General features: G+C 42.8%; 1 long non-coding RNA gene across 1 annotated transcript; it reads right to left on the bottom strand.

Moving 5' to 3' along the window:
- Positions 1 to 1,402: 1,402 nt before the first annotated feature.
- LOC121572810 lies at positions 1,403 to 3,202 on the bottom strand. The gene is made up of 5 exons (XR_006001917.2): positions 3,128 to 3,202; positions 2,618 to 2,697; positions 2,399 to 2,490; positions 1,716 to 1,853; positions 1,403 to 1,625 (listed from the first exon to the last, which is right to left on the bottom strand). It is a non-coding gene; the product is annotated as an uncharacterized LOC121572810 (long non-coding RNA).
- Between the last annotated feature and the right edge of the window lie 9,327 nt (positions 3,203 to 12,529).

Raw genomic sequence — 12,529 nt, 5'->3', positions numbered from 1 at the left:
ACAAATAGTAATTTCTTAAAGTCGTTTTTTTCTCTGGTCATGATGGATTGTTATGATTCAGAATTAATGAGGCACACATCCCACTGTGAGAGAATGAGGGATCCATCTGAGATGGAATGTTCCTCCTGCCACTCCAACTCATTTACCTTCAGTCCTCCTCATCACCCATTTCCTCTGAAAACCCATGAGCGAGGTTGTACTTCTCAGAGTCAGCAGCCAAGCTAGTCTTTTCCCCACTCTTCTCTCTTGCTCTCTTTTTCCCTCTATCTTTCTCTCTCTCTCCAACCTCAGGCCTTCGTGGCTTCCTGGTGTCATGAGAAAGAGGTAGTTAACTCCTGCTCTAAATTACATTAGGACACGGCATTATGAGCAGGCATGTCTTCATAAGCCTCCGCTTTTGTGGGTCACCGTGCTCATTTTCCTGGGTGAAACTGAAACACACACACACAATCACAAATTCATACACACACAACACACACACAGCAGCATATACACACGTAGCCATTATTGTATAATTAATGCAGTGGAGGTGTTTGATTGACATTAGCGGTGTGCCTGTAGATTTAATTGTGTGGGGTTGATGGAGAGGAACAGGAACTGGGAGCGTGTTTAATCAGCCTGTCACTCAGAACTGCTACCAGTCTTTGTTTCGTGAAAGGACCGTTCAACAGCGCTACGGAAGGAGACGTTTCGATGGCGCTAAACTACTGCAGAAATAACAGCTGCACAAAAGATAAATCAAAATTATCGATGTGGTGGATGAACAGTTCTAGAAACATGCTAGCTGTTTGCTTAATCGCTCAGGTTTGACGTCCGTCAACTGTCTGATGCTGGCTTTGTTTCAGCTCACTCCTTCCAACATTTAAGTTATCAAAAAATAATGCTATATGGGAAGAGAGTGGCACGAGTTGGCACTGAATACAGACTTTTGTCTTGCCTATCCCCCTGATTGCTGGTTATTATGCATTGTTTAGGAATGGGAATTCATTAATTCACTGTTTCTTGAAAGTATTACAAGGTAGGTTGTGCAATACCCAATATTCTTTGACAACAGAAGCAATGCAGCCTAAAGCAACTGCAAAATAGATTAGCAATAGCATTCAGACCAACGTCAGACAAGTCTATCTCACCACAAATGTTGTTATTGTTGGATAAATATTCAAGGTTTTCTTTTCACTAGGCATGAGGTTATCATTAGAGCAGAATTTAGTGTATTACTTGAACAGAATGTAGGTTATCGTGCCCAGTTTATTCGCAATCCGCAGGATCCTCGAGGGGAGAGAAAGGTAAAATCGATTTGGCCTCATACAGTATAGAAGAACGCTCCACTAGGATGAAGACATCTATATTATAGCAGGGCCTGAGGGGGTCAGAGTAGAGATATTTCTCACCAACGTAAACAACTCTGGTTTATTAACAGGAAGAGGAAGACATGCCATTGTGTCACGTATTACAGATGGAGTGGAATATCGCTCACTATCGTTAGTGTCGATTTTTTATCAATGAGATAAACAAGGAGGCCCTTTCAAGAATCTAACAAAGCACCCCCCCCCCAGGACCCGAGATGGCCATCCGCCTCTTCTTCTTTCTTTCTTTCTTTTCTCATCCTTTCTTTTCTCTTCTTTCTGTTTTAATGAAGAAAGGGAAGAAGTGTGTGAGGGCCCTGAAGAGAAAATCACCTCAGATCATACTATTCTCATTCCATTTGTTTGTACCATTTTGAGGATCCACAGTCACAGGCGACCACAGGTGAAGGACATCCTCTCTTTCCTTCTCTCAATCCTTTTTTTTCTTCTCCTCTTTTTTCTTCTCACGTTCATTAAGTCTAGAAAGGTGAGGATGGAGGGCCCTAGCTGTGGGATGGGTCCCAGAAAAGGAACACCAAGTGGTTTTAGAATCTCATTTAAAATTTAATTGATTGTTTCTAGTTTTAAGAGGATCCGAAATAACTTAGGACTAACAGTTGAAGGGCATCTCCTTTGGACTGAGCCAAAAAAGTAATTGTTCCATTGAGGTCTCTAAATAGACAGTGTGGATGAGTGTGTTTGGGCTGTGGGGGAAATCATCTCTAGAGAATATTGGGTTAAAGGCCTTTTCTGTCCTGGCACTAAAAACCCAACAGTAGTAGATTCTTGGTTCTAATCTATAGATTTCCATCCTTTCCATCCTCCCTCTCTCTGTAACTGGTGAGTGAATGCATGTTCTTGCATGCATAAATACATATATGAATGAATTTGTGTTTGTGTCTGTGCCATTTCTGTGCATTTGTGTCTATGCGTACGCGTGGGCATGGCTGCATGCATGAGTCCTTTCTTTGGTCCTGTGCATTATCCATGTCTATAAAACACATGTCCTTAACTCCCTAACACACAGTGTGACACAGTCATTGACCTCTGACCTCATTAACATTTGGGCGTGTTCCATCCATTGTTGGCATGTAGATCTCCTGCAGCACGGTCCCATAGTATAGATGAGACATGGGTCAGGGCCCTGCTGATGCAGAGAGGGGAGAAGATCTCATTAAGACTGAAAGCCTCTGGGATAGCAAAGCAATTTGGCTTGCCCTCTGTTCCTCAGAACCAATTAAAACATTAGCCCAAACCCAAGCAGTACTCACAGATGTTGATACATGCGAGGTGACGGTTTTGCGTCTAACACCGAAAAGTTCAGTCGAGGCTTTGATAGTGACACCCAGGGCTAAAGAACAATTTAACAGGGTGTCAATTACAGGCTCTGGATAAATTAGAGCTGACATAAGGAGCACAGGAGTGTGAGTGTGTGTACACACACACACACACACACACACACACACCTCTTTGTTTTACTATCCTTGTGGGGACCAAACAATTGATTCCCATTCAAAATCCTGTTATCCCTCACACTAACGTTAAGCCCAAACCCATAACCCTAGACCTAACCCTAACTCCTAACCCTAACCCTTAACCCTAATTGTAATTGTAACCCTAATTCACACATTTTAAGCCTAACCCTAAACCTAACCCCTAAGCCTAAAATAACACTTTTCCTTGTGGAGACAGGCGAAATGTCCCCACTTGTCCGAAATGTCCTTGTTTCTGCTCTCCAAAAGGATAGTAAAACCCAAAACATACACACATACACACCCTACCTCAGCCTTCCCTCTTGGTATTTTGTGACCCAAATCCTCCCTGTGCTCCACCCCCTTGGCTCCTCTACTTCTCTGCTCACTCAGTCTGTCTTTTATTGGCAACGGCTTAGACCTCTAACTATAGCTCCCCATCTCTCTCTATCCCTCTCTCTCTCTCTCTCTCTCTCTCTCTCTCTCTCTCTCTCTCTCTCTCTCTCTCTCTCTCTCTCTCTCTCTCTCTCTCTCTCTCTCTCTCTCTCTCTCTCTCTCCCGACATCATCCTTTACTTAACTGAGGGAGTGACTCCATTACCTGAAAATAACCATGAGGTAATGAGGAGGAGGAGTAAATGAGACTAATTCAGTATCACCTGCAAACACAGTGCACAGTAAAGTACTGTATATCTGCAGCTGTGTCATCATTTGGAAAAGCACCAGACACTGAATCAAGGCCATCCAAAAGAGCAGCAGAGGATTTTGTGAGTCTTGCTAAGCAGTAAACACATCTTCTCCTAAAACAGTAACAGACTGTACCGTGGCCCCTTTTCCCCCATTACCATCTCTGTCAACCTCTGGCTCTACCCGTTAGGACCCTATCATCACCAGGGGGTTTTAGGAGGGGGTACTCTGACCCAAGTCATCAGCCTCCCAGTCATTCAGAGAGCCCAGTCAACTTATAAGTATATACTGGGTCACCTCCCTTTACTCCCTCAGTCAGACAGCCCCTCCCCTCCTCTCAACCTACCCCCTGCTGTGTCACTATGGTGAGAGGAGACCAGGTGTTTTGGGGAGAGGGAGGCCAGCCCAGGTACAACAGGGTAAAGGCTAGCTCAGACCCCCACTGCTCTCCCTGCTGAGTCCCACAATACTATCGTCTACCACCGTTACTGCAGTGACACAACGTGACTGCGAACCAGGCAGTACTGCACGGCTGTGGGTATGGATGGAGACAGGGAGGAAAGTGATTCAAAGTGTCATCTGAGAGGAGGCATATGTTAAAAAGCTTTTTAATGTCTGGGCCTCTTTAACATAAGCTGCCTGCCTCTGTGAGAAATGCATTGGAACTCTTTCCCATTTGGAATCCAACTCTTTGACCTTCAGGCACTTTGAGTGCTCCAGATAGATTTCTTCAGTGCACTTTCAATTATTTGTCAAGGGAAAGGAGTTGTTATGTTGTTTCAATTTGAATATTTGCCTTTATTTGTGAATGTATTACGTATAAGTGACTAACTAATGCGTGTTATCACTTTAAGCATTGTTAATGTGTGTGCACGTGCGCGTTCATGCAGTCCTACATTCCTGTCTGTGGAACCCTACTGTTTTCTTTAAAAAATATATATATATATGTTTATTGGATAGAGGTGAAAGGAGAGAAAGCGCTGAAAGAGCAGTGGGCCAGAATTGAACCCATGCTGGCAGCGGTACATTTTACATGTGCTCAGAGGACCACCCCAGGCCACCTACTATTTTCTAACACCAGTAGAAACCATGATGCAGTCATTCAGCAAACCTTACCACAACACAGTCTACCGAAGCCACGCTGAAAGGTCAACATAAATCAACACACAATGAATCATCACACCCAAACACACCTAGCCACAATAATAGAGGCCTAATAATAGAGGCCTATTCAGCCTGGCAGACCTTTAGGTAATGACTTGTCTACATGCGATGTCTCTCTGATGAACTGAAGAGGAGAGGGAAGATAATACAGTCACACACTCTGTTGTGGGCTTACTAATATCCTCCCCGTATTGGCACTGATGAATGAGATTCCTGCGCAATGGAGAGATGTATTGAGCGTGGGGTTAGAGTGTGGGGATGGAGAGAATGGGTAAGAAGAGGAGAGAATAGAGTCAGTAAGGTGATTAACTATTATGTGAATTGCCACTCTGATAGTTATTAGTTGTAACGCCTATTGTTACTTTGAGGCTTTGAGCTTGAGATGTTGGACTCGTTCCTGCAGGAGAAATGTTGGTGCTTATGATAATCGTTTATACTGCAATATAACCCTAATGCTCAAGAAAAGTGCCTGATGGATAGGGTAATAGCAATCAAGTTGTTTTGGTGCTTCTTTTATTCCAGTTTTTCGTCCAAAACGTTGTAATTTGGAACATTCAAGGCTACCTCATAACAAACAAGAGTTCTGTCAAAACAAAGCACACTGAGCTATACTATTCAATCATTTACTCAACAAGCTCAGTGAACACTGAAACTCCAGTTCATTCTTTCATGCTTTATTTCCTCTCTAACACTCATTAATAATGGAATCAGGGGAGGCAAAAGGCTACAGGAGGATATAGGAGGGTAGCGGGTAGGGTAGGCTACAGGAGGGTAGAGGAGGGTACAGTAGGAAACAGGAGAGTAGAGGAGGGTACAGGAGGGTACAGGTGGATATTGGACTGTAAAGGAGGGTACAGTAGGCTACAAGAGGATACATGAGGGTACAGGAAGGTACAGGAGCGTAGACAAGGGTAGAGGAGGGTACAGGAGCATAGACGAGGGTAGAGGGGGGTACAGGAGGGTAGACGAGGGTAGAGGAGGGTACAGGAGGGTAGAGGAGGCTCTAGGAGCCTACAGGAGAGTAGAGGAGGGTACAGAAGAGTACAGGAGGTAAGTGGAAGGTACAGGAGGGTAGAGGAAGGTAGAGGAGCCTACAGGAGAGTAGAGAAGGGTACCAAAGGGTACAGGAGGTAGAGGAGGGTTGTGGAAGGTACAGAAGGGTAGCGGTGGTTAGAGGAAGGTAGAGGAGGGTGCAGGAGGGTAAAAAAAGATACAGGGGGGTTGTCTGCCTAACCTGGCCATGCCATCACCATTTATGTAACTGTCACACGTGGAACTCCACATAAAACACATTACACACACATCCCTGGCCCTCTGTTAGTGCACTGTTACTGAAATAGAATAGAATAGAACGTTATTGTCCTTTCTAAAAAATAAAACATTATTTAAAAAAGCAGCACCTACTGTACCCTGATTGTGACCCTGACTGGCACAGTTTTAGCTGATTCGAAGCACACACAGCTATTCTCTCAATGAACTCATGGCTATTTTAAGGATATGAAAGCACCCTCTCAAATCTATAAATGGAGGTCCCTTGAGTAGACTAGTATGATGACACCAAACAGAAATACTCTGTTTTATATGTAAATACAAGGAATTATAGGCTAGTAAGATTCAGATTAGACATCTACTGGCGATACATATTACAGTCAACCTGAGTTCTGTATGTGTTTTTTATTTAAAAAATACCTATATTTGGCCCAAATACTTACATCATCAAAACACAAACTTTATTTCATTTTAACAAACTAGAAAGTTCTACCTAAGCCCCCCTCTTCGTCCACTACAGATAGGACCCCCTGATTCCCCACACCCCCACAAAATCCCCCAGACAGTTCACTAGCACCCCATATACATGCTCCAGTTTCAGCCGAGCCCGCACCAGCCCTAGCAGCACAACTCTGGGGTTCTTACACCCCGCCCCCTGTATCTCATGTTTCTTAGTCTTTCAGATTGATAGAGAGAGAGAGAGAGAGAGAGAGAGAGAGAGAGAGAGAGAGAGAGAGAGAGAGAGAGAGAGAGAGAGAGAGAGAGAGAGAGAGAGAGAGAGAGAGAGAGAGATAGATTACACATACAGAGAAAGAGCAGAGTAATTTGAGGGAGCCAATTTACTATCCATTGTGAATCCACTTGTCTATTATAGGGAGGGACCTCCGTTGCCAAGTATCACTTAAATAAATGCACTGGTGTTATTGATAGCCAGGGCTTTGGTGAACGAGCATCCACATGCGTTTTATTTTCATTCATGAGGTTGGGCCATGGGAGAGAGATTATGATGATTAATAAGCCCTCCTCCTGTGTGGACATGAGCCTGAGTGATGGAGCCTCACAGACCGACTGAGAGACGAGGAGAGTACAGGGGAAGAAAACGATTGCTTCCCGGCCTGGCTGTCCTATTGAACCATATATAGTCTCCTTCTAGTGTTGTCTGGTTTGAGGACAATTACAGAGGTAGAAATAGGCCTGGAGAATGTTTCGTTCTACATTCAAGTGTTGATCTGTTTTGCTTCAGTGTTCTGCAGGGGTTTGTGACTAAAGAGAACATTTGTATCGGAGGAGCGTTGGCGGTCCACTAGTTCATCAATGGTAAATCTATACAGGCGGGGTTGTCTCTGCCACATAACCATGGCATCTGGGGTCCTGGCAGGAGGAGGAATCCTAGTTACTGTGGTGGAAAAAGTACCTAATTGTCATACTTGAGTAAAAGTAAATATACCTTAATAGAAAATGACTCAAGTAAAGTGAAAAGTCAACCAGTAAAATACTACTTGAGTAAAAGTAAATAAATATTTATTCTTAAATATATTTAAGTATCAAAAGTAAAAGTATAAATCATTTCAAATTCCTTATATTAAGCAAACCAGACGGCACCATTGTATTTTTATGTATTTATTTATAGATAGCCAGGGGCACACTCCAAGACTCAGACACCATTTACAAATGAAGCATGTGTGTTTAGTGAGTCCACCAGATCAGAGTCAGTAGGGATGACCAGGGATGTTCTCTTGATAAGTGTGTGAATTGGACAATTTTCCTGTCCTGCTAAGCATTCAAAATGTAAAAAGTACATTATTTTCTTTAGAAATGTAGTGAAGTAAAAGTAAAAGTTGTCAAAAGTATAAATAGTAAAGTACAGATACCCCCAAAAAACTACTTAAGTAATACTTTAAAGTTTTTTACTTGAAGGGATATTTCGGTTTTTAGGATGTTAGACCTCATTTTCCACTTACTTTTAGTGTGGAAGCATCATCCAGACAGTTGTTTTGGTCAGAGTTCCATTCCTGAGATTTATTTGGCTGGCATAGTTGCCATATAGTGATAGTGGCCAGAACGTCCCCACAACAAACTCTACAGCCATCGCATGTCTTTGTGGGCTATACACTCATGTCAATATCAAAACACTTGGCTATTTCCATTATTACGAACATAAATGTGTATAACTCAAACTGGGTTTACTTCCTGTTTTGCCCTTGTCTTGGAACTAATTTCTACGTCACTACTACATCCGCGTACTGCTAGTCTCGCGTAGCCACACCTCCAAATTCCACGGAGCCTGATTCTCAAGGGTAGCGCAGTTCAGACACGCTTTCAAGCCCAAATTCAAAGATGTCTGAGTCGGACAGCTACGAGCCTGAAGAGGATGCATACTTTGCAGAAACATATTTATATGAGCCAGAATATACTGATGAAGTGCTTCGACAGATCGAAGCGGAGACAGCACGAAGGGAAACGGCAACAGGTGATCCAGCAGACCAGCAGCAACCAGCGGCAGCACCAGTGGCAGCAACCCGAGGTGGCGACCAGAGAGAGAGTTACCGGGAACAGGTATAAATGTGAAAAATGCAAGGCAATGCCGAACGAAATTGAGTGTATATGCTGTTCCGAATGGGACTTGATAATGTCAACACTTGAAGAATTTAATTTGTCTGCCAAAGATGCTGATGATGTCGGTCACAGCGCAACAGTCTGTGTGACAGATCATGCAGATTTCCCAGCCCTTATCAACCCAGGAGTAATTGAAACGTTTTTCCATGTCCCTAAGATGAACTGGAAAAAGCAACTACGTCCAGTGGAACCAAACGGACAGCTGTCCATAGACTAAGTAAACATTTGAAAATGAAGTTATCAATAATGTATACTGTACATATCAGTTTGAATGTATTATCTGTTTCCTATTATGATCCCTTACTGATCATTTCCCCTGTTCCATAGTCAATATGTTCCGCATCGCATTGTGATGGAATGGGCACTCAAGGGAGAGAAGCTTGGAAAAGGTAACAGACGAGTAATGCCGTCCAGCGTCGTTGAGCGGCAGATAGCCTAGCAGTTAAGAGCAATGGGCCATACACCGAAAGGTCTCTGGTTCGAATCCCCAAGCCAACTAGGTAAAAAATTATGTCTATGTGTCCGTGAGCAAGGCACTTAACCCTAATTGCTCCTGTAAGTCGTTCTGAATAAGAGCTTCTGCAACATGTAAAAATGTTGAGGCCATCCATAGAAAGTATCCTTCACTTTCAGGAGTACACGTTGGATTCAAGGAGTCTGAGGACACGCACCTGCTTCTCTGAACCACTTGATTCTCAAGAATGTATGAAGCCTGAAAACGTAACGACGCCAAGTTTAATTACACAACATGTCTTTCTAAAACTAGCCGCTGAAATTGTCGCAACCCCTATTACTAGCCTGTTCAACCTCTCTTTCGTAACGTCTGAGATCCCCAGAGATTGGAAAGCTGCCGCGGTCATCCCCCTCTTCAAAGGGGGTGACACTCTACAGACCTATATCCATCCTGCCCTGCCTTTCGAAAGTTTTTGAAAGCCAAGTTAACAAACAGATCACCGACCATTTCGAATCCCACCGTACATTCTCCGCTATGCAATCCGGTTTCCGAGCTGGTCATGGGTGCACTTCAGCCACGCTCAAGGTCCTAAACGATATTTTAACCGCGATCGATAATAGACAGTACTGTGCAGCCGTCTTCATCGACCTGGCCAAGGCTTTCGACTCTGTCAACCACCGCATTCTTATTGGCAGACTAAATAGCCTTGGTTTCTCAAATGACTGCCTCGCCTGGTTCACCAACTACTTCTCAGATAGAGTTCAATGTGTCAAATCGTAGGGCCTGTTGTCTGGACCTATGGCAGTCTCTATGGGGGTGCCACAGGGTTCAATTCTTGGGCAGACTCTTTTCTCTGTGTATATCAATGATGTCGCTCTTGCTGCTGGTGACTCTCAGATCCACCTCTACGCAGACGACACCATTTTGTATACATCTGGCCCTTCATTGGACACTGTGTTAACAAACCTCCAAACGAGCTTCAATGCCACACAACACTCCTTCAGTAGCCTCCAACTGCTCTTAAACACTAGTAAAACTAAATGCATGCTCTTCAATCGAACGCTGCTGGCACCCGCCCACCCGACTAGAATCACTACTCTCGACGGGTCTGACCTAGAGTATGTGGACAACTACAAATACCTAGGTGTCTGGTTAGACTGTAAACTCTCCTTCCAGACTCACATTAATAATCCCCAATCCAAAGTTATATCCAGAATCGGCTTCCTATTTCGCAACAAAGCCTCCTTCACTCATGCCCTTGTAAAACTAACTATCCTACCGATCCTTGACTTTGGCGATGTCATTTACAAAATAGCCTCCAACACTCTACTCAGCAAATTGGATGTAGTCTATCACAGTGCCATCCGTTTTGTCTCCAAAGCCCCATACACTACCCACCACTGTGACCTGTACACTCTTGTTGGCTGGTCTTCATTACATGTTCGTCGTCAAACCCACTGGCTCCAGGCCTTCTATAAATCACTGCTAGGCAAATCCCTGCCTTATCTTAGCTCATTGGTCACCATAGCAACACCCACCCGTAGTATGCGCTCCAGCAGGTATATCTCACTGGTCATCCCCAAAGCCAACACCTCCTTTGGCCGCCATTCCTTCCAGTTCTCTGCTGCCAATGACTGGAACGTATTGCAAAAATCTCTGAAGCTGGAGACTCTTATCTCCCTCACTAACATTAAGCATCAGTTGTCAGAGCACCTTACCGATCACTGCACCTGTACACAGCCCATCTGAAATTAGCCGACCCAACTACCTCATCCCTATATTGTTATTTATTTTGCTCATTTGCACCCCAATATCTCTATTTGCACATCATCTCTTGCACATCATTCCAGTGTTAATACTAATTGTAATTATTTTGCACTATAGCCTATTTATTGCCTTACCTCCATAACTTGCTACATTTGCACACACTGTATATATATTTTCTGTTGTATTTTTTGACTTTATGTTTTACTTTACCCCATATGTAACTCTGTGTTGTTGTTTTTAATCGCACTGCTTTGCTTTATCTTGTCCAGGTCGCAGTTGTAAATGAGAACTTGTTCTCAACTGGCTTACCTGGTTAAATAAAGGTTAGATAAAATAAAAATAAATAAAAATAACCGTGTATAACTGGCTATGAGTATGTGAACAACATACAGTTACATGTTACCAAATAATTTTTGTTTTGTTTTTATGACACATAAACATGTTCCCAAATAAAGACAACACTGTGCAAGTATGTGTTGTAGACAATCAATTTGTAATAAAGGTTATAAAAGTAACAAAACATACAGCTAATAGAAAGATACACTTATGACTTAGTAAATTAACATTTAAACTACTACAACGTTTGTACCAGTGAATGTGCAACCACAGAATGTGCCACCAAGTCCTGTAGTTTATAGTCTCAACAAACTATTCAAATGTATTTATTTAGTCTCCAGGGGTTGAGGCTGGTGACATCTCAACATGGCCCTAATATTTCGTCAAACCTGGACAAATGTAGAGCCGAAATATATTTTTTGTTTGGTTTAGGAATGGTGGCTATATTTGGTGTTAGAGTGGGGAGTTTCAGGCGTGATGAGGAGCATCCATATTTCACTGTCTTGTCCATTCTTCTCTTCAGCACACAATTAATCAGCTGGTATCTGAAAGTCTGTGTGGTCGGTGTGTAAATCTTCCTGGCCAGCCACCTTTTTGACTGTCTAGGAAATACAGCGTTTTACCTTGGGATGCCTGAAAAACAAGAGTCCTAAATTGTATTAATACATGTTTTGGACATAAGTCAAAATTATTTTATTTGGATCTCTGATGTCTCATTTGGCTATACCTATATTAGATAAAGATGCTACCAATTAGGATAATTAATGATTAACTGGCTAAAGGAGCTGAATGGATGTTAATTCACATACCCTTTATTTTCAATGAAGCTGTCCTGGTGAGACAGAATATGTGTGTTTGTGTCAGAACTAAGGGCAGGTGAGGGATTGGTTGAATGGAGGACAATGAAGTGTGTGGAGGACAATGAAGTGTGTGTATGGTGTGTCTCTGTGAATAGGAGGGGGATTCTTACAGATATTCAGAGCTGTCTTGTGTGACTGAGTGTTCACAATGAAGACTATATAAGGTCCAAAAAACACAAAATTTGAACCTTACTTGATCATACGCAAATAAAAATCTCACTAAATGTGTTGTGTAGTGCTAAATTAAACAACATTACCTTGAGTTTTTGCCTGTTCACGTTTGACATTTTTGTTTTGGTCCATCACAGCGAGCTGGCTTCGGGCTCTCATGAATTCGTACTTGAAATGTATGCGTTTTGGCATTTCCTTCAGCATCGCATTGTGAAATACTTCCAGAGGTTCTAAAAACAGGGATGATGGCAATGTTATGAAGACAGTAGGTGCAGATGGACTGAAGCAGTTTGGATTACCATATAGAAGTGACTATATACAGTGCCTTCAAAAAGTATTCATACCTCTTGACTTATTCTACATGTTGTTGTGTTATAGCCTGAATTCC

Source organism: Coregonus clupeaformis, chromosome 40, assembly GCF_020615455.1.
Source record: "Coregonus clupeaformis isolate EN_2021a chromosome 40, ASM2061545v1, whole genome shotgun sequence".
NCBI classification, from domain to species: Eukaryota; Metazoa; Chordata; class Actinopteri; order Salmoniformes; family Salmonidae; genus Coregonus; species Coregonus clupeaformis.
The sequence above is the reverse complement of the archived record's forward strand: the minus strand, read 5'-3'. Positions and strand labels throughout refer to the sequence as shown.